At 36.1% G+C, this 24,274-nt stretch overlaps 1 long non-coding RNA gene across 1 annotated transcript; it reads right to left on the bottom strand.

The window, feature by feature from the left end:
• Positions 1-20,163: 20,163 nt before the first annotated feature.
• LOC127074912 (uncharacterized) lies at positions 20,164-21,152 on the bottom strand. The gene is made up of 3 exons (XR_007786138.1): positions 20,960-21,152; positions 20,749-20,866; positions 20,164-20,485 (listed from the first exon to the last, which is right to left on the bottom strand). It is a non-coding gene; the product is annotated as an uncharacterized LOC127074912 (long non-coding RNA).
• Positions 21,153-24,274: the final 3,122 nt, after the last annotated feature.

Genomic DNA, 24,274 nt, shown 5'->3' with positions numbered 1-24,274 from the left:
CTAAATGAATCCATCCAAACAAAATATTGGAGTTTTTGTACAAGAAAATCATCAATCTTCTAGGGAATTCCTTTAAACGAAAGACTCAAACTGACAACATTTTACAAAACATTAGGACAAATAGAGCATAATATTTGAATGTGCCATACAAAAGTTGGACTTTGAAAATACCAATAAAATTGGACTTTAGGGTCAAAGGATATAGAATCAACAACAAGACTTGGGCCAATGAAAAGTGAGCGCGAAGTACACTTCGGTTATGCATGATTTGAATTTTCTTCTATGCATGATATATGAATGATCATGATATGAAAATGTTGATGTTATGCGGACTGGGAGTTTATAGAGGCTATTTATGGATGTTTTCATTCTTCAACTCCAAGGACTCAACCAAGTATTTTCTATGATAGATGCATTCAAAGGAGAATTCTATCAAGCTTGATAGTTATGACTATCCAAGGTCCTTTCGGAGGATTGACGGGTTGTTCTAGCATGATTTCTCGACACTCATTTAGAACTTAACAGTTGATGACATATGGAACAGTTTACTCGAGCAGCCTGAAGGCATGGAGAGGACCTTCCCCTCTGTGGCTCATCTTGCCCAAGTTTGTTGGGTATTTGAAGAAATTACCTCAGAAGAAGCATGGAAGCAGCTTGCTAAAACCTTGAGGTGGATTTCCCCAACATCTTAAACCTTGAAGGGGTCCTTGACTAACCGACTAGGGGTGGGCTTCTGATTGAATGAAATTTCTGGGATTGGACTCACTAAGATTTTAGTGGTAGTTCGCCATGGTCAGAGTCTTGAAGCGGTTTGCTCTTGACTAAACCGACTCTTGGGATGATTGGCTCAGATTGACTGATACTCATAGTGATTTTCCCCTGACTGGACTTATTTCACGTGATCAAGTTCCTCAACTGAATCCATATTGTTTCTCATCGTTGGAACTTCCTTAATGCTAAACGTTATCTTGTGAATAAAATTGTTCATTAAAAATGGTAATTTTAATGCAATGCTCATGCAAATCTTAAAATCAAATTTTATTGAGATTAATACGGTGAATGTGTCAATGATCAGAACATAATGCTGATCTCACCATTCACAATGTGGAAGTGGATGCGATCAAAACAAATTATTAATGATGACTTCTCAGCAAGTGTACCGAAAGTGTCACAAAAATAAAAAAAAGATCGAATCCACATGACTGCTTCTAACAAGACAAAATGTGTGAAATGTATAAAAACTAGTAAATTAGGGGGTTTTCGAGTTACAATATGAAAAGTAAATACGAGTTTTAAAAAGAATTACGAAAGTGGCCAGGTTGTGTTTAGAATCTCCTAATTATCTATTGTTGATGTTTGATTCCTTGTATGAATGATCTTATCACTATAGCCCCGCGGAGAATTAAAAAAACTGTTATAACCAATCCCTCACGAAATAACTCGTTAACCATTACTCGGAGCTTTCTATCCCTAGTCCTCCAGAGTAAGTAGGATTTGGCGATGCACAAAACATTAATTCTCTATGCCACTATTTGGGGTCTCCTATTCCTATTTAACCAGCGTAAGTACAACAATTGCCCTAGGTCCAACACACATGCTAAGGGTCAATATTCCCCATGTGCCCAAAATTAATTTAAAAGAGCATCTCATGTAAAAAGCATTAATAATAATAAGCAATTGAATGACATTATAGATCAAAAGATTTATACAAAGTCAAATCAGCATATTACCCAACAATACACAACCTAACCTAGAGGAGCTTAGCTACTCATAATTCAGATTACAATACCACAATTGAATAATGAAAATATCATATGAATTCCCTTGAAGTAAAGGCCTCCAATGGCTTCAAATGCCCTAAAAATATTTGTTTATACTCTCCAAATTGTGCTTTGCTCTTCAATTTTTGTAACCCTTATCAAAGTGCAAAAATTCCCCTTAAAAAGAGCTCAGAATGGATCAGACGCGTCAGAAAAAGCCCAGAAAAAGGGACCATCATGCGTGTGATGACTTACATCGCATACATGATGCAACTTTTATGGCTCTATCGTGCGCGTGATACTGCACGATGGTGCATGTGATTTTTTCCGAAGCTGCACTCTTTTTGCTCCCTTTTCACCCAAAATTTCACTAAGTCCACAATATTCACACTTAGCTATTTTTTCCTCATTCTTTGGTTTTTCTTCTTCATTTTGGCTCATCTTTCACTTGTTTCGATCCGATTCTTCGACTAAATTCATGTAATAGTGGACTGTCATCACAACCCCAAACTTGAATCGTTGCTTGTCCTCAAGTATCTCTCCTACAACTACACATTTCAACAGAAAACAAGTCGCACAATAACAATCGAACATCACCAAATTAAATCTTTCTTTTAGCTGACAATCGTTCTAGCTTCCAACTTCTATCCAGCAAATTCAGAAAACATCCTCAATATTGATGAGTACTCTGTATCTCAGCTCAATTTTGACTCACTCAACGGATATGGTTATCTCTGAATCAACATGCAAAATAAATTATGCTTAGCTTGATAATGTTCTAATATAGTTCATCACAGAAATCACAACCCACACATTAAAGGTCTTTTAAGGTTGTAATTTGGCTTATGTTTGCATAAGATATTTTTAGGAAAATAGGTTTAAATCTTTGGAGTTAGGTGCCTAGTTCTCCTTCTATCATCATACGCCTTTGTTCCTTTTTTACGGTACTAGAGGTCTTTGGTCATTCTTATACTTTCATTCTTTTTCTTTTCTCTTTTTTTGAAGAAGTATCTTTTTCCACTTCTTTTTTTTCTCATAAACTTAGAAATTTTTGGCCAATATTCTCCAGTACCCCAATCCCAAACTTAAAACTTTGCTCACTTCCAAAAGCAACTTCAAACTTAATCTTTTTCAAACAGTTGGAACTATACTTCTACCTAACTCCAATGAGAGGGTGGAAAGAAAAGATCTTTCAAGTCATATGGATAAGAATTTTTAGGCCACGTCATTGAAAGAAAGGCTAAATTTTAAAGTGCTTAGCAATGGATATACCTATTACTACATGGTGGTTTAAAAAGGCTCAAAGTTATAAATAAAAAACTGCCTTATTGTGTGTCAGTCAAACCATATGAACTTAAATCGGAAATATATTAAACCAGATAAAATAATAATGCATGGATACATTCATAAAGAAAGAAAAGTGAACAATGGAATTAATTTGGATCAAATCTTTCTAGATGGGGTATTTGTAGGTTGAGTACAAGTCTGTTGATTCTTTTCTCATCCTTCACCTTCAAGTTGCTAGTTGCTATTGTGATGATCAAGTTTCTTATGGATCATTTGTTCAATGCTAAAGTGCTAAACTTGCAAATCTAGAAAAAAAACACAGTTACAAACTTGTTCATTAAAGAAAGCATAAATAGTCATGGAAGGGTTATGCTCGAGTAGCTAGTTCCTATTTTAGAAGGTCTCAAATAAAAATAAAGGATATTCTACAAAACAAAAAAATGGTTTTAACTGATAGGTTACCTTCCATCAAACGCTTATTTTCCGTCATTAGCGTTACAGTTCATGCCTAAGGCACGTCAGGCGCAAGGGATACCCTCATGTCGGTCACTTCACTTATTCTTTTTCCTTTGTCTAATTTTCTACCTTTTTCCTCTAGATGGTAGAAAGTATCCAAGTTCTCCACATACGGTGTCCAACCATACACCTTGAAAACCATTTTTTCTTTATTGAACTTCAAGATAAGTTCACCAGTTTCTGCATCTATATTTTCTTTCCCAGTTGCCAAGAATGGTCGTTTGAGAATAACAGATCCTCCTGAATCTTCTTTTGTATCAAGCACTACAAAATCTTTAGGAAACACTAATATGTCGACATGTACTAACACGTCCCGTAAGATACCAAGCGGTTGAGTAATAAATGAGACATCTAGAGTGAGAGACATGTTACTCGGTATGATCTCACCCATTATCAATTCTTTCACCTTTTTCAGTGGCATGATAGTTATGCTAGATCCAAGATCACATAGAGCATGCAAAATCTTCACTTCACCGATATTAAAAGAAATAGTAAATTTACCTGGGTCTTTTAATTTTTATGGAAAGGATTGAGGTATTACCATATCATATTTTTTGGTCATGTTTACATGTTCCTTGACCACTTTCTCTTTCGTACCCTTTAGTAATTCCTTCATAAATTTAGAAAACTTAGGCATTAGTTCTAAAGTTTCATGGAACTAAATACTTACCTGGAGAGTAGCTAGCATTTCCTTGAACTTTGTAAGCATCCCTGCCTCATCGTCTTGAACTGGTTTCTTTTTAATTATCGGGTACGGTGGTTTTATGTAATCTGGTAAATAAGGGTTTGGTTCATTTATGATCTACTTCTATATTCTTCTCCAAGGAGAGTTTTTATCAACGAGTTGATCAATGGTGACTCATGTTTCCTCTTGGTCATCTTGATTTCCACTCTCCTATTTTTTAATTCCACATTCTTTTTTCTCAATCACATCCTCTTTAACTATTTCAGCTTCACCCTTTTTAGTAATCACCCCAAAACCTATTTCCATAGCCTTGCATGATTCATTCATAGGATTTTCTATAGTGTTACCTATAAATCCTCCACTTGAGCTTGGTAAAGTAGTTATTTTTCTGGATAACTGACCAATATGCGTCTCCAGATTCTTGATTGATGCATCATGGTTTCTACTCATTATTTCATGGTTCTTATTTACCTGCTCAAAGCTACTTTAAGTGAATTTAATTAAATTCTACAAGGTCTTTTCCAATTGCGAAGGTTTCCTTTGAAACGAAGCTTGTTAGCCTTGTTGCATACCTTGATTAACATTTAATTTTGATTATTGCTCCAATGTAAATTTGGGTGATCCTTCCAACTCGGATTGTATATGTTGGAATAAGGGTTGTTCTTTTGAAAATTTGTAAATTGGGCTTCTTCACTTGGCCCTTTCAAAGAGAAACTTCTGTTTGCATTTTCTGCTCCACAAAAATCACACCTAAGTGCTTATACCTGGCTCACGTTAGCTTTGCCTAAGCTGCTTTCAGCTAGCTTTTTATTTAACAATTCAATCTGAGCTAAAAGAGCAGTAAGGGTATCAACAGCTAACATACCTTTAGGCGTACCCACAGTTTCAATCTTGACTGACCTTTCCTTTTTTGAACGATACTCATTCATACACATCTTCTTGATAAGGTCTTTCACTTGTGGTTCGGTCATTGATAGGATGGTACCTTCTGCAGAAGCATCTAACGACATGTGTGTCTGACTCTTGAGACCTTTGATGAAAATTTGCATCAGCTTCATATTATTCATATTATGATTCAGCCATCTGCGTAACAAAAGTTTGAATCTTTCCCAATAGTCATAAAGTGACTCAGTTTCCTGCTGCTCAAAATTCATAATTTCTGCTCGGCGCTCGGTAAATTGAGTAGTAGTGAAGAATATTTCTAGGAATTTGTCCTCCAATTCCTTCCAAGTCCGAATTATTCCATTTGGAAGGCAAAGTAACCAATCTTTCGCCCTTCCAATCAGCGAGAATCCAAATAACCTTAATTTAACCCAGTCTTCAGTGACATCGATTGGTTTACACATTAAAGTTGTTTCGTAGAAGCATGCAAGATGCTCTCATGGGTCTCTAACCGCATTCCCGTCGAACATATTTTCTCTTAAACCTGAAAGTACATAATTTTAATGTCAAAGTTAGCAGGGTATGTCGGTACAAACCCTCTCGAAACTTGTCCTTCATTGGTTCTTTTATAGTAATCCCCCATAGTTAGGGGTGGTATAGCTGCCATGATGGTTTCTTCTTCCGAGTCATAAGAAATTAGTGTTTGATCTTTAATTAAGATCCATTAAGCTATATTTGCTTCCCTAGTTGCTCTCCTCATATCACGTGCAGTTCTTTTAATTTATGGATCAAATGGTGTCAACGCCAATCCTGAGCTACGCATATACAAACAACAAATACCTCGGTAGCACTATGATTATTAAGAAAATAAAACAAAAATAAAAAAGATTAAAAATAAAACGTTGCACAAACGTCTCCTTGTTGAGATATCAATAGTCCCTGGCAGCAGCGCCAAAAACATGATGACTTCTCGGCAAGTGTACCGATAGTGTCGTAGTAATGAAAAAGGTCGAATTCATAGGGACTGCTTCTAACAAGACAAAGTATATGTAATGTATAAAAACTAGTAAATTGGGGGGGTTTTAAGTTGCAATGCAAAAAGTAAATAAGAGTTTTAAAGAGAATTACGAAAGCGGTCAGGTTGTGTTTAGAATCCCATAATTCTCTTTTTTTGATGTTTGATACCTTGTATGAATGGTCTTATCACTATAACCCCGTAGTGAATTATCAAAATTGTTATAACGGATCCCTCGCGAAATAACTCACTAACCACTACTCAGAGCTTTCTATCCCTAATCCACCAACGTAAGAAGGGTTAGGAGATGTTGAAATTCTGGCGTAGTCAGAATTCAGATGTTCTACTCCAAGTCATGACATCTGATCCAACATTGTAACTAATACAGCAAGACAGTTAACACATTAAAAGCCCTGTACTGACTCACTCTTTCACAGATGTCACGACATCTCCTTCTATGTCACCCTAGAGGGAAGGAACCCCTAGTCCTGTGCATCTGGTATACAAACTCAGCAGTGATCAATCATAACACTCACTTCTGTTGTTTTCCTACTCAGTTATCAGCACGATGTCTTAATATTGGTTTGGACATCATCTGTTACATTATTCCAATGTGCTTGCCTTTTACTTGTATTTCCTGAAACAGGGTTGAATACATTAATCTAATTACCACTTATTAGATTGCTAACAAATAGGCTATTTGTTAGGTTCCTTAATTGTAGGGTAGTAGTTGGTTTCCTGGATTTTAGCTCAGCTGTTGGATTCCTAAAGAATAGCCTGAGAAAATTGCTAAAACAGAAAAACTAATCATCCTACACTTTAGCACATGCTGTCAGGAATGAATGTCACAACATTCAGTTTGACAGTCAGACCATATACAACATGCTGATTTTGTTATGTTCCTGAAAAACAGACTGTGCTAAATTTGTTGTACTGTAGAAGACCAACCAGTCTCTAATTCAGTATCAGCATACATGAACAACTGTCTAGACATCCAGTTTGACAGTTTCACAATGATCCTTTGGCCAGGTCTATTTTCCACTTGAAAACCAGACTTAAGTATATACTGAACTGAAGCATACAAGCCAACTTGCCTATTATTCAGTATATGTTGTCAATGATGAATGTCAAGACATTCTGATTGACATTCAACCAGAAGGCTCTGTATCAGGTCTGTTATTATTTTGGTAGGCAGACTGAAATACAAGCTTAGTTATGGCATACAGGATTATAACATATGCAGAAGGAAAACAAACACAGGAAATTGTTAACCCAGTTCAGTCCAACATGACCTACGTCTGGGGGCTACCAAGCCAGGAAGAAGATCCACTATCAGCAGTATTAATTCAGAGTTAAACTCCCCCGTTTACAACTCTTCACTTAATCCCTACCCAATGCAATCTATACCTAGGAACTCCTAGATAGAAACCTCCAGTTTCCATTCCTATCACTACAAATACAATGTAATGCTAAACCAACTTGAACTTGCTTCACAGCTTCATTCAAGAACATAATCACTCTTGCCTACAGGCTTTGAGTTACAAATACTCTCAGCTTTTACCACTGAGAAACACATGGTAACCTTCCCACAGATTGGGAGGTTTACCTCACACACACCCCTAAATTTTCATTCTATGAGGCTTACAAAAACTAGGTTACAATATGCTATTTATAACCTAATCACCCAACTGGATTTGGGCCTTCAGAAATCACAGCAAACTTGTTCTTTGCTGTTACAAATTCAGCAGAAACTTTCTGCTACAATCAAGGTCTTCAATCCTAAAATCTCTCCATATATATCTCCTTATTTTGAGCCTATATATATTCTGATTGAGTCTTTAAGACCTCCACATGGGAGTTAGGATATTCACCAAATATCCTTACTAATCCCAGAATATATACTGAATTAATTAATTCAGTTTTCTACACATGTACGATGTCACAGGCATGATGTCGTTACATCGTACATGACATGTTGGTCCAGATGTTGAACTTCTTCAACCCAACATATTAAAACAACAGAGATGATTACATTATTTGTTTTACAAAATTAATGCCAATCCTAAGGTATTAACAATCTCCCCCTTTGGCAAATTTTAGCTAAAACAAATAAACATTGCACTGGACAAAACATCCCAATATGGGTATGCTCTTCATCTCTGTCATTGACTCCACCACCACAAACACCAAAGTTGGTGTACATGAGGAAGTAGAGGTACAAGAATCAGTTGTACCAGAACCCTTCCCCTCAACAAGAGAGCTTCCTGAAGAATATGTAATGCTGAGTACATAGACACTGTAACTCAGATCACAAGGCACAACTGTCTTCTTAACTCAGATCACAAGACACAAGTGGTATACCCAGTTGGTGGATTTTATGCCTGACGCCAGCTTCTGATTGCTACCACAACCACAGTTAGCTTGCTTCTGGTACATTCTTAACCTCAGGACTATATTTCTCTCCCCCTTTTTAGCTAAACATTTGTAAAGGAACCCCTCACAAAACCAGATCCAGGCGCAGTTTGCCCAAACCTTAACATACCCCATGATTTAGAGGGAATGGAGTGTTTCTCTTGTGAGAAGAAGAGGGATATTACATCCTTTAAATAGTCCAGCTCGTGCTTAGGAATTAACGGTAGGAATAAATGCTTGGTCAAGATTCATTAATATTTGCTGAGAAACAGTCAGAGAATCACCAACAAAATCTCAGACTATCTTTGAATACCTTTTATAGCTCTTGACTGTTTCTTTTCCAAAACAGCAGTTCCAGTGCATGGAGACTATTCCATGTATGCAGTCAGACACGTTGCACGCGATGTCTTAACATTCCACGCGGCTTTTCCCTGCATTCTGCCAGTATTCAGCATTTCCTAAGACCACTTTCATACCTCCAGTAGAGACTTGACATCTGGCACTACTAAAGCCAAAATCACAAATACCAGTAGATGGTTACTCCCCCTGTACCACACAACTGTGACCATCAGGCTTATTCTAATTTATCAGAATTAGACACACCACATCCATAATTCCTAATGACTTTAAGATTCAGAAGGAACTAACAACAATGTCCAGGGTAATGTCATGACATCAGGTCAGACATTCTTCTGCTCACACAGCCTTGACTTACACCACATCATTCTAACAAGGTGCCATCCTCAGTTATCTGAGACCACATAGACCACAAGCTTGATGATTACTTGTAGCACAAAGACAGAACTCCCCCTGTCATGAACAACCCACTCTCCTCTTGAAACTTGGAGATCACACATGGGCATATCCAACATCCCAAAGTTGGACCTTCACATACTTCCTGATTCAAAGAGAACCCAGACCACTTGATGAATGGAAAACATAAGACGCATCTTCATGTCTTCAAGAGCACACCCTCTGTTCAACCCTCTTGGCTGAACACATCCACACTCTGTGTCAATCTCTCTTCTAACCAGAACAGAAAACCACTTCACAAAATGTTCTAACATTAGTTAGGACATCCTCACAACATAACAAGGCACACCATCTGATAATTTTCAGATATCACTGAGTCACCAGCTCAGTCCAAAGGAGCCAGACACAAATTGGGACACATACATTATCATCCCATTACAAGAGATAATCTTCCATAGATATCTTAGAACTCCTACCACAAGCTCCAAGAGATGAATAGTAAGACATCTCCTTTTGTCCTCAACTTACTACTTTTCTGCTCAAAAGTAATTTTTCTCAGACTTTCCTCAAGAATAATCAGCTGTCATATGTTGATTATCTTGATCCTTCGAACTCACTTCTGAGATAGACCAATTGTCACTAGTTGATTACCTCCTTCATGAATCCTCATATGAAAAAGTCAAATGCCACTTTTTGACCTCTCCAAGTTTATCAGATTTCTCCCAAAGATATTCTGACCTTCCAAGTGAGATTTGAACTTCAAGCCTTTTGAAGTGTCCAATCTACAACCCTGTAGACCCTTCTATCTCAAGTTGATGTGCCACTTCACCAACTAAGAATCTGATGTTGAACCAAATGTCACAACATTGTGTTTTGACATCCAGTTGTTGAGTTCAGCTCCTTCTTCTGCCACTTGAAAGAGCTTCCTCCCTTCACAGAACAAGAGTTCAATGTTCTCATGGACTTGATTGTGGAACCAAGTTTAAGTAAACAACCTCCATCCTGCAGGTTTGCAGTTAAGTCATCCAAGTTCACACCTTGATGAATCCCTGCTTCTTCTCCAAAGACATCAGACACTCTGGTGCAAGAGTCTTCAGAAGGACCAGATAGCAACTAACCCTTCAACTATACCAAGGATTCTTCTTCCTAAAGCAAGATTGTTTCCATGATGTTAAGAAAGCTGCCACTTGTTCTTAACTTCATAGTGTGCATTAGCCAATGCACTTCCTTACTTAGATCAAAGATGAACTGATTCAAGTAACCACCATCAAAACTATGATGTCTTCTTCTTCTTGTACACACCAAGGCTGAACATGTTTCTTGCCAGGAAACCTTTTCAGAGATCATATGTTTTTGCTGCCACCAAAGAGATAGATCATACACCAATGTACTATCCTTCCTGTGATTCTGCACAGGGTCTTGAAGAAGAGATGTTCCAACATCTTTAAGAACATTAGTTATCTTGAGCTCCAAGGATAATCAATTAAATACTTGTACTTGGCACAAGTTGACATTGATCTTAAATCCTTTCCCAATATTCCTTTCAGATACTTCCACCATAAGACTACTTTGAAAATACTCTTCTAGTGTCAACATCTTCTGCTTGCAGGCACTTCAACAGTGTTGAAAAATCTTCTCAGATTAAATTCACTCTTCGGAATGAGAGAGATGAATTCTTCCTTGCAAATGTGTCACACAACCACCAGAACCCATGTGACACAGGTCAACAGCCAACCAGACCCTAGGCTGACCAAATGTGAGGAGGTTAACCAAAACTCCCCCTCAAATTAACAATCATGGAAACTTCACACCAATATCCATGACATACTCCATCCCTACCAGTGGCACCATACTCCAATCACACCAATCAGACTTCAGCTGACCATTAGTACTAGTGAAAAATAACACCAGTCAATAGTAGATATGCATTGCCAGAGCATATTACCTCAACCAACCTCTGAATCTTCATATTCTCACTCCTTGAAGGAATTGCCACTTCAGATCGTGGTGTTTGAATAACAAGATTCATGGTCCCAATCCTCTTAAATGAAATAGCAGTCAGGTTATCCCCTTATTGACTTCTAACATCCAGGGGACTTGTCTTCCAACACAACATAGTACTTCTGATCAATCTACAGGAATAACGCACACAGCAAGGATTGCACAATGTCACATCTCAACCAGCTCTACTTCTAGAGATCAGACTTCTAAAAGTGACCTTCTTGAGCATACACACAGTTGACCCTACCCTTGTCAACTTAGCACATACAGATGTCTCCTCTTCCAGGTCAGGAGTAGGTTTCAAACCAAGGTATTCCTTTGTTTGACTCCTAAAAACATCAGCTCTTCAACCAGTGGCTGCATACTTGTTGAACAACAAGTTCTAACATCACATAGAACATTAGTTTACCTTCTTGAAGCAAACCCTCCTCGAAGGTCTTCAAGGTCTTCATATACACTACCCAGGAGAGTACAAGAATCAGTCATCAGGTGATTCTTACCATGAAAAGTGGACTTGATGAGACTCAAGTATCTTTGACATCTTCAGACGATTGTGATGAAATCTTGAATACAGCAGCCTTTCATCCACATGAGGGAAAACTACATCAGAGTTTGAGTTTTGCCAGGTATTATGCAGCGGAAATCATAATACAACTCAACCAATGAACACACACTTCATCAGATCAGCCTCCAAGAACATATCAAGTTTGAATATGATTCAATACTTGCAAAGCTGTCCCACACAAAGGCCAATTGCCAATCTCCAGAGGCAGGTGCACACAGTTCCTGTCATGAATAGTCCATCCACCTACTTCAAGGGACCATTCAGGGAAACCACAGAACCATCTACAGGTTCCAACATCAGTACTAACATAACTTCTTGCCAGATACCAGAAAGTATCAGCCATGGATCTCATCCAGAAACAGAACAGGATGCCCGCTCTGATACCATTTGAAATTCTGGCGTAGTCAGAATTCAGATGTTCTACTCCAAGTCATGACATCTGATCCAACATTGTAACTAATACAGCAAGATAGTTAACACATTAAAAGCCCTGTACTGACTCACTCTTTCACAGATGTCACGACATCTCCTTCTATGTCACCCTAGAGGGAAGGAACCCCTAGTCCTGTGCATCTGGTATACAAACTCAGCAGTGATCAATCATAACACTCACTTCTGTTGTTTTCCTACTCAGTTATCAGCATGATGTCTTAATATTGGTTTGGACATCATCTGTTACATTATTCCAGTGTGCTTGCCTTTTACTTGTATTTCCTGAAACAGGGTTGAATACATTAATCTAATTACCACTTATTAGATTGCTAACAAATAGGCTATTTGTTAGGTTCCTTAATTGTAGGGTAGTAGTTGGTTTCCTGGATTTTAGCTCAGCTGTTGGATTCCTAAAGAATAGCCTGAGAAAAATGCTAAAACAGAAAAACTAATCATCCTACACTTTAGCACATGCTGTCAGGAATGAATGTCACAACATTCAGTTTGACAGTCAGACCATATACAACATGCTGATTCTGTTATGTTCCTGAAAAACAGACTGTGCTAAATTTGTTGTACTGTAGAAGACCAACCAGTCTCTAATTCAGTATCAACATACATGAACAACTGTCTAGACATCCAGTTTGACAGTTTCACAATGATCCTTTGGCCAGGTCTGTTTTCCACTTGAAAACCAGACTTAAATATATACTGAACTGAAGCATACAAGCCAACTTGCCTATTATTCAGTATATGTTGTCAATGATGAATGTCAAGACATTCTGATTGACATTCAACCAAAAGGCTCTGTATCAGGTCTGTTATTATTTTGGTAGGCAGACTGAAATACAAGCTTAGTTATGGCATACAGGATTATAACATATGCAGAAGGAAAACAAACACAGGAAATTGTTAACCCAGTTCAGTCCAACATGACCTACGTCTGGGGGCTACCAAGCCAGGAAGAAGATCCACTATCAGCAGTATTAATTCAGAGTTAAACTCCCCCGTTTACAACTCTTCACTTAATCCCTACCCAATGCAATCTATACCTAGGAACTCCTAGATAGAAACCTCCAGTTTCCATTCCTATCACTACAAATACAATGTAATGTTAAACCAACTTGAACTTGCTTCACAGCTTCATTCAAGAACATAATCACTCTTGCCTACAGGCTTTGAGTTACAAATACTCTCATCTTTTACCACTGAGAAACACATGGTAACCTTCCCACAGATTGGGAGGTTTACCTCACACACACCCCTAAATTTTCATTCTATGAGGCTTACAAAAACTAGGTTACAATATGCTATTTATAACCTAATCACCCAACTGGATTTGGGCCTTCAGAAATCGCAGCAAACTTGTTCTTTGCTGTTACAAATTCAGCAGAAACTTTCTGCTACAATCAAGGTCTTCAATCCTAAAATCTCTCCATATATATCTCCTTATTTTGAGCCTATATATATTCTGATTGAGTCTTTAATACCTCCACATGGGAGTTAGGATATTCACCAAATATCCTTACTAATCCCAGGATATATACTGAATTAATTAATTCAGTTTTCTACACATGTACGATGTCACAGGCATGATGTCGTGACATCGTACATGACATGTTGGTCCAGATGTTGAACTTCTTCAACCCAACATATTAAAACAACAGAGATGATTACATTATTTGTTTTACAAAATTAATGCCAATCCTAAGGTATTAACAGATGTACAAAATGTTAATTCCCTATGCCACTAGTTGGGGTCCCCTATTCCTATTCAATCAACTTAAGTATAATAATTGCCTTAGGTTTAACACATAGGCTAGGGGTCAGTATTCCCTATGTGCCCAAAATCAATTTAAAAGAGTATCTCACATAAAAATCATTAAGAACAATAAGCAATTGAATGGAATTATAGATCAAAATATTCATACAAAGTCAAATCAACATATTACCCAACAATATTGAAAAAGGTTAATCACACAGAACCTAACCTAAAGCATCTTAGCTACTCATAATTTAGATTACAATGCCATAAATGATAGATGAAAATAGAATATGAATTCCCTTGAAGTAAAGGCCTATAATGGCTTCAAATGCCCTAAAATTCTCCTTTGATGCTTTCTAAATCATGCTTTGCTCTCCAATTTTCATAACTTTTATCAAAGTGTAAAAACTCCCCTTAAAAAGATCTCAGAATGGATCAGACACGTCAGAAATAGCCCAGAAAAAGGGACCATTGCGCGCGTGATGACTTGCATCGGGTACGCGATGCAACTTTTTCACCCCCTTTGCTCCCTTTGCTTCCTCTTTGCAGATTTTTCACCCTCTTTTCACCTTCTTTACTCTCTTTTCTCCCTTTTTCACCCAAATTTTCACTAAGTCCGCAATCTTCACACTTAGCTATTTTTCCTCATTCTTTGGTCTTTCTTTTCGTTTTGGCTCATCTTTCACTTGTTTCGATCCGATTCTTCAACTAAATTCATGCAAAGATGGACTGCCATCAATTAGCAAAGATCTTTGTGGAGCCAGGTTAACATAACCTTGCCTTAGTATGCTTTTAAAAGAACCCTGCCTTAATTAGGTATTTTGAAGGTTTTAGTGTGGTCTAGTTCATGATTTTCGAAACAAAAGGTATAAAGCTCAAAATTTAATTTTAGCCCACCCTTCTTCTTGATGATCTCCAGTCATACATTCAAATAATTCAACATGCACATTCAACTTCCAAGAGGGTTTGAAGGTGTAAGGGTGAAAAAGAAGATTCAAGATGATATTTTCTTGAAATGGAAGTCACCTTATTTTATTTTTTGTTGAGGATTTGATGACCTCCTTTTTGTTATCCCTAATTCTGCCTGGACCGCTTCTTTGAAGCTTTCAGTCCACCGGGATGCCTTGTTTTTTTCCTAAGTTGTCTTTTATGGTGTTCGACTTAGGCGTTTTTTTTCTTTTTTCTTTTGAAAGGTTTGTGACTTCCATGTTATTGGTTATTTAGGAACAACCACTAATTTTTTTTTGGATTTTCACGACTTCTTCGACACTTTAAGATGTGTGCAAAGAAGAACATGTGGTTAGACCTCTTGGAGGGTGTGTAGATGGACTGATTCTCTTGAGGATTAAATGCATAGTCAAACTATCTGAACATAACTACCCTGCCCCTGGTTAAGATTAAGTTTTTAGTTTTGAAAGAAATGCCAACTTCTAGGCTCAAAGTGGTTGACTAGGGATTAACTCCTTATCTCTTTGGTGTTTGGGGATTTGAAACAATGGCTTACATCATCAGCAAAATTTTATTCGAAAGCATACCGCAGCAAATTCGAGTATTTTGTTTTCATCATCCTCCCCCCAATCTTTGCTAAAACAACAGTTTGATGAAGAAAATGAATGGGATAATTATTTTTTGTTTTTGATATAAATGGAAAATAAGTGAATATGACATGATTGATTCAGAAAATGCATGATCACTTCATTAATATTACCATTAAAAGAAAACAACAATTCTTAAAAGCAAATAATTGTTTCAACATGCAAAGAAATTACAATTGAAAAACTGAAATAGCCAAATAGTTTCCAACATTTAGGATAAGCTTCCTTGTCTTGATCCACAATTGGGCTAGCCTTCTTTAGAGTTGGAGGTCATCATGGTCATTGAGACTAATATGATAATCATCTTCACACCTATTCTCGATAATTTATTCTATAGCATGGATTGATGGACCCACTTGATCAAGTAAATGATTAATTTTGATATAAAGGCCTTGAGGCGTAAATGAAATCAATTTGGAATAAACAGATCTTGTACCCTACTTTTGAGTGCTTTACAGTCCTCAGCCGAATGTCCTGGTGCACCGGCGTGGAAGTCACACCGGGTGTTGGCGTCAAAGCTTGATGGGTATGGAGGAGGCACTGAATTCAGTTCCTTCGGCTTTACTAATCTATGTTGATCAAATATGGTAGTGTTTTATTGTATGAAACTAATAAAGGATCAAACTGCCTTTTTTGCCTCTGAGTATACTGGCGTTGCTGTGGTAGAGTGTATTGCCATTGGTATGGTTGTTGTTTTGGAATCTGCTATTGATGTTGAGGGGTCCTCGATTTGCAGGAGGATATTGACCGCATGGAGGAAATACTACTACAAATAACACATGTCATGTCAGATGCGAAATGGATTTCACCTCGGTTAGAATGTCGAGGTAACAAAGGGTGACATGAAAAGTGGGAACTTTACCCCTCAATTTTTAAAAAGATAAGGTTAAATTGCAAAAGATCAATGGTTTGATCCCTAAAAACAACATATTTTTATTTTCAAAACTAACTAGCGTGCACAACATACCTCTTGGTTTTATTCAATAACCTAAATTATAAGCTATGTTTGTACGACATTTTTTGAATTTAGTCGAGGGGCTTAATCAATTTTATAGCTATATAAATTTGTTTTGATTCTCATTTTACTAGTAGGCCTGTATCATTTTGTACACATGCAGAAATTATAATTTTTTTACAGAATACCAAATTAACATAGAATACAAAATCAGAAACATATAACAAAATTGGTATTCCTTTTTATACATAATTACAAATTTACATTGTGGCAAAAACAAATGTACAGATTTACATTGTCGTCATCAATATATAATAAAAAAGTTAGAGTTTTGCACATGAAAATGTCAAAACCTCTATATGTACAAATTCAAATTATAACAAAAGAAAAACTATTGGTGTTAAAATCCATGACAAGATAAAAAGACACCAGCCCAAATTGATTGAATATCATCTATATCTTGTTGTGAGAATGGTGTTTTGTCGCTAACCTCCTATAATTAGAACAAAGTTTAAATTATAGTAAGCTAACAACAAGAACATTAACTTAAGAAATATACATAAATTATATATATATGGATTAAGCTAATACCTTACGCTTGGTCCATCCATTTGTAATGCCTCTGGTGACAATATCATGCATATGTTTCATAACATAGTATCCACAAGAATATCTGTTGGGTTATCTTCTTGACTACAAATAATGTTAATATAGTTACTAATTAATACACACAAATAAAAGAATATCAAAAGTCACAAGGAATACTTACTTTTGGGGAAAATATCATTCTCTTTTTACCAATTACATTACATTTGATTGTATTGTACCTCTCCGCCGCTCTACAGATGTCGCTAAAAATTAAACATGCATAAAAACTAGTCAAAACTAAAGTTCAAATTTGAATAAAAACTTATATCACTTACCCGCACAAAGTGTTTAGCGTAACTTCATTAAAGATATTATGTGTAGAGCAACGAATAACTACAATATTTTTCCTTAGGCATATAATAATTAGTTGTCAATGATTACTACATAAACATTCAGAATAATATGTATAAAGTTGGTTTATAAATTAAAACACAAATTAATATATACTTACAAATGGAAAAATGGGGCCAAATATAATTCTTTGTTATCTTCTAAAAACCTGTCTTTTACGTAAATCTTGATATTGTTTGTTACCGTACCACCATGAAGGATAATGGTATTTGGACCTACAAAACAATACTTTATTAAACCTCTTTCAACACACATCTCATGCAAGTACCTACAAGAGTCAAATGTTTATTGTTAAGTGCGCGAACGTATGAATATAAATATAAATAATCAATATAAAAATTATACTTACGAGTACCACAATTGTAATATGGTAATGTCTAGCCATTCACCCCTCTTCAAAAGTTCCTTAATAGAAGACTTAGGAAGTACATAATACTGATCTGGAATATGAATTAATTTAATATTCTCACAGAGATCTGGAAGACTCTCTACTATCATTGGTAGTCATTTAATATTATTTACTTGTTGGGGTATGGTTTCAATATTGTCCTAGTGTGCAAAACAACTTTCTTTTGTACTTGTACCACCCATTAGTTTCTCAACTACATGTTCTTGAATATCCAACTGATTTGAATTTGTTTGGTTGATTAAACCCAATGAGCTCAATCTCTGCATCATAAAAACAACAGAAATACAATACAAAAATTAAAACGCAAACAATAATAACAACAACATACAACATAACTTTTTAAACTTATACTTATACCTCAAGCACGTTGCGGGTACATTTCATGGATATCCTCTCATACTCATCATCATTCACCTTGTTTCTCTCCACCTCAACCAACCTCTAACTCCTCCTTCTGGACCGCTCCTGCACATGCTACAACAACCTCTCACTCTCCTCTTGCAACACCCTTTCTCGCTCGTCCATCTGCATCCTCTGATGTTCCTCCTGAATCCACTTCCCTCTTTCCTCCACCAACTTAACAATAACTATCTTTTCAATCTCTTCCTTATGATGCACTTCTCTAGTTAATCGAGAACATCCAAATAATCCTTGAAGCTAATGCCTCTACCAAGACAACGAACACGCCCAGGATGCTCCTCAGTTCCAATCGCTTCAACCAAGGTGCCATGACGATCTTATGGAACGAAGAGGCCGACTTTGGATTGTTCAACCAATAATCATACAACACATATACAATTTCATCTTTAACAAGTTGATTTAACTAAAATAAATAATATTGTTGAAAAAAGAATCTACTTACAATCTTTTCAGTCACTTCGCATGTAACCTCTGATGTGAACTCACCTCCTTTTCTTTGATGTGCCCTCATCCATTTCTCATGGCATGATGGTGGAGATAGAGTGAGATTAAGGCTTATAGAATCATCGAGTTCTTGTTCCCTTTGTTTTATTTTTTCTTCAATCATCTTATTTTAAAGTTTGTCATATCCTCCACTAGACAATCTATATGGATAGACATTTCTAGATCTATTAAGCTTTCCTTTTTTCTCTTAGCAAAGAAGTCGAGAGTGGTGTCACTACGCCAAATAAGGGAAAAGAGGGTGCTTTTTTTGGCCTATAACAGCGCTTTAAAGCGCCCTCTAATCTGGCGCTGGCATAGGTAAAGACAGCGCTTTTTTTCCTGGTGAAAGCGCTCTCTAAAGTGGCTCTTTAAGCCCTTTAAGAGCCACTTTAGAGGGCGCTTTTTAAAGAAAGCGCCCTCTAAAATGGAAACTTTTAATGGTTTAGAGGGCGCTTTTACTGGAAAGCGCCCTCTAAAGTGGAAACTTTTAAGGGTTTAGAGGGCGCTTTTACTGGAAAGCGCCCTCTAAAGTGGAAATTTAAAGGGTTTAGAGGGCGCTTATTTTGGAAAGCGCCCTCTAAAGTGGGTGGTTATTTAAATTTTTTTTTTTAAAAAGCGCTATATTTTTTTATTTATTTTAGACAACCTGTATATTGAAGCAGTACACTTAAAACTGTATAATTTGAAGCCCTTTTTCACACATTGCATTCAACAAGCCTTATATACAACAATCCATACATATACAACAATCCACTGATATATAATCGTTTAACTTCTAAAGATTCTAAATATACAACCAATTCATAACTTAAAAAGAAATAAAACTAAGTAGCAAAAGCATCTCTGAGATGTATGTTTTTTTTGCTAGCCGCAGTCTTCTTAGCAACAACCTCTTTTTGTTCAATATCAATAGCATGAACCTAAAATATCATAAAATTAGTTAGGTGAAGTATAAGATCAAGAATTAACATTTTCTATGCATAAATATCATATAATTGTGCTTATACCTTTTTTTTTTATGCAACTGACTCGATTTGCTGTAATAAAAGCCATTTTACCTGTAATAAAGAAAACAATTAAAATCATTTGACCTGTACCTTTTTCACTAAGTTCTCTTTCTTTTCTTTGTTGGAATATGTTCTACATGTCTCTTAACAACACGGACGGTTGGATTGATCCAAATACCCTCATTATGATCATTTCTAATATATGAATCATTTGATATAATATTCCTTCAGACAAACTTATAAATATACATCCTGCAGTAATTTCATAGCAAGGAGAAATATATATAACGAGATAACAACTATGGCAACAACCACAGTGACTCATTCTTATTGTCAGCAGCAACAGTAAGAACAAATCATATACATAAGTTTATTGAATGAAATCTCCCTAAGAGATGTTGTATTTCTGTGTCTGGTTATTTACCGCAAAGGCGATAACATAGTGATTCAGCCTGCTCGTCAGGGTTACGGTTTGACAGAGAAAAATGCCACTTCTTCCATTGTTCAAACATGTCACGTTAAGTTTGTTTCCGATCTGGTAATCCTGCAGCATTACATCACAAAAATGTTAGCATCAGTAACATTTCAAGTTTCATTGTTGAACTTTTCAAGCATTAAATCATCATAAGAAAATTTGTTTGGCCAATAAATTAACCATATATGCAGAATCGAAACTGGTTCTTTTAATATGTGTCAACAGAACTAAAGATTAGTTATATCAGTTGTAATCACTTTTATGTCGGTGCTTCATAGAAGCTGCATAGATCAAGCAAATACATAAGGAAGTAGCATAACATCATCACTCACCTCACAAGAAATGTAGCCTGGTTTACAGCTCGGAGGGGCACAGGTTATATAATGGCACCAAGAGCAGTAATCATTCAAGTCCACCCCTTTAAAGAACAAGACGCCGCCGCCGACCAATCTGTAAACAACCACTTTCACATTGGAGACACTAGTACATAACAATGTAATTCACCTAACAGCAACAACAACAAAAAAAGGAGAGAGACACTACCCAACACTAAGTAGCACAAAAGAGATAATCCGAAGCGCATATTGATAAGATTCTTGCTTCTGGGAAGTATTAGACTTGTTTAGATTAAGCCAATGATGCTGACGGCGAGTCAAAATGACAAATCCAAGAAGAAATCCTGATGTAAACCCTCCAATGTTACTAAAATTACTTCCAAATGGAAAAGTTCCAAGAGCTAAGACCAAAAATGAACAATAGCGAACGTCAGAAGAGAAACCAAGTAATATGAAAAATACCTATGGTGTCAAAATCGAACAGCTAACAACGAATTAATAGAAGGAGGAAACGTCGTAGATCTAACAGAGGTGGAAGGAGAACGCCTTAGAAGTAGCGAAAATCGTAGCAGTGAGAACCCTAACGTGAAAAAGAACGAAAATAACAGAGAGTGAAATAACAAAACGCGCAGTATGTTATAATTTTAATGTTTACTAAAGGGGACCTTAGAGGGCGCTTGTGGAAAAAAAGCGCCCTCTAAAAGGGGCCTAAGAGGGTGCTTATGAAAGCGCTCTCTAAGGCTTTCCAAAAGCGCTTTATAAACTGGAAATGCACATGGACTTATAGAGCGCTTTTTTAAAAGCGCCCTCTAAGGGTAACCTTAGAGGGCGCTTTCTAAAAAACGCCCTGTATTGTTGTCCCTCTATCTCCTCCTTATTTTTTCGCTTCACCTTAGAGGGCGCTTTATTACAAAAGCGCCCTCTAAAGTGCGCTGTCTATTCCAATTGTTCGCTCCTTATTTTTTCGCTTCACTTTAGAGTGCGCTTTTGTAATAAAGCGCCCTCTAAGGTGCGCTGTCTATTCCAATTTTTGGCGTAGTGTGTGAGACTTTACAAATTCCTTCCAACAATCCTAATAAATATATGGATACATCACATATACAGGTTTTTCTTTACTTTTAGCTGTTGTAAGAGTAGTATAATCATGGATGAGTTGTGTCTTAAAGCCCCTCCAACGCTCCCCATCATATGTAAGCACTTTCTTTTTCACCATACTATCATCTGGACTAACAATAAACACTTCCTATGTTTACACAATAGAGTTATTATCAATATTAAACAAAAAAATAAATGACCATACATACTTGTAAAAAAAATCAATATAAATACCGTAATATCGGTCCATAAGCTATTTTTCAAATCATCGTCAATGTCTTGCCAACTACTTAACAAAATACCCATTTTACTTCTACCTTGTAACATAACGTAACTCGTAAAATCCTTAGCATGTTTACCATAAGCCTTGTCGGTTGTAACATCAACTCTAACTGGGAAGCGAATACCGTTTTAGTGGGCTTTTTTCACCTTGATATACATCGTGGCACCTTTGGATTTTATTTTACATTGTGTATTTGTAGAGATAGTTGTATGAATCGTGGAGGTTGAATCCATCGAGACACCAACATTTTCCAGGTGAGTTGTTGATGTTGTATGAGAGGTGTTTGTCATATCGACCATGACTATCAAAATAAAGAATAATAACAGAGACACCATTTCAATGATACTAACACTAATACAAGTGAAAAACTAATGCAAGGGTAACAAAAGGAGAGACATCATTTCAGTGAAAAACAAATGCATTTTGGCCATGACTGATGAAACATACTTAAAATGAAAAAATAATGATCAAGAGAAACCATTTCAGTGATACTAAACCATTGCAGTGGTGTTGTATGGGAATATAGATGATGTTCTTGTTGATTTAAACTAAAACTATTTTAGTGATATGACCTAAAATTATTTCAGTAATTTAAACAAAAACGTGATAAAGAAGTACCTCAAACGTGATGACGAATATTTAGTTAAGGTTGGAAATAGAGATGATGTTCGTGTTTTTGATGAGAGTGGCGATGAAAATTTCCTATAGTTGGAAGAGTTATGAGAGAGTGACGATGAAAACTGCCTAGGGTTTCTACACAGAGAATGATGACGAAGTTAGAGCGTTGATACGTAAACAAAAAGTTAGAGACCAATTATTTGAATTATTTCATGCAAAACACTCTCATGTCGGTTTTTAGGAAAAACTTACGTGTATTCATTAATTAAAAATAAAATAAAATAAATTAAAACATCTTTCACATCAGTTTTTAATTAAACCGATATATATGAGCTTATAAAATAAATATATAAAAAAAGAAGATTTTGAAAAAAGTAATTAATAAATATTTACACAATATATTACCTCTCAGTTGGTACATGTAACGATTTTAATACAAATAAAAAATAAAAAATAAATTAAAAGATTAACAAAGAAAAAAAGGGAAGCTGAAAAGGCGCCAAGTGAGAAATACTAAATAAATCATAGAAAATAAAAATAACATAAAACTCAATACCTGGAATTCGAAGCGAGATCTCTTTATATATATATATATATATATATATATATATATATATATATATATATATATATATATATATATATATATATATATATATATATATATATATATATATATATATATATATATATATATATATAAAACCTCGATTTTTAAACAAAACTGAGAGAAAAAGTTTTTAGTAAAATAAAACATGGCGCTCTCAGAACATATTCCCTCGGTTTTTGAATGTTCGAGGCAAAAGCTTCATAATAAAATTTATTATTTGTAGTAGTGAAATGACGTCTAATATGGAGACCCAGAAGGTTGCTGACTCTGAACAACTAATATGTACATGTACTGATTATAAGGCACCAGAGGTGGAGCTTGTAGAGCTTGGTGAGTTTATTCTATTGTATCAATTTCATATCTTCCTCTTGGAAATTGTTGAGGGATTCATTCTCACTAGTTTTTCTACTCGAGGCACCTTGGATTCTGTAAGAACAAAAATTGTTCTACAACAGATTCCATGATTTTGATGATAACAAAGGATGAAACCAAAAATGGCACCCTAACGAAAAGTTTCTAAGTGTGCAGGGTTCTAAAGAAAGAAGAAACAAATCTGATGATGTCATCAGATGCAAAACAAGATCAGATGCAAAATCTCAAGTATCAGAAGCATCTAAAGTGGAATCTCATTCAAGAAGCTCTGACTCTGGACAAAACTACAAAGTATCAGAAGCATCTGAATATGAAGTAAAGTCTAGAAGCTCTGACTCTGAATTAATGCCTTCTGTAAACTCTGGAAGTTATCAGCGCCATCTGAACTTTCAAGAAATAACATCAGAAGCAAGATTCTCCAGATACACGAAGACTCTAATCAGAATTGTTAATCATGATGAAGTAACGTTTAAGCCAAGTTAAAGTTCTGCAAATGAATTTCCTCAATTAGAAAGAGACGTTAATCTCCACTTCCAAGAGAGAAG

This window comes from Lathyrus oleraceus, chromosome 4, assembly GCF_024323335.1.
Source record: "Lathyrus oleraceus cultivar Zhongwan6 chromosome 4, CAAS_Psat_ZW6_1.0, whole genome shotgun sequence".
NCBI lineage: Eukaryota > Viridiplantae > Streptophyta > Magnoliopsida > Fabales > Fabaceae > Lathyrus > Lathyrus oleraceus.
Note: the sequence above shows the minus strand (reverse complement) of the source record. Positions and strands in the feature narration are given on the sequence as shown.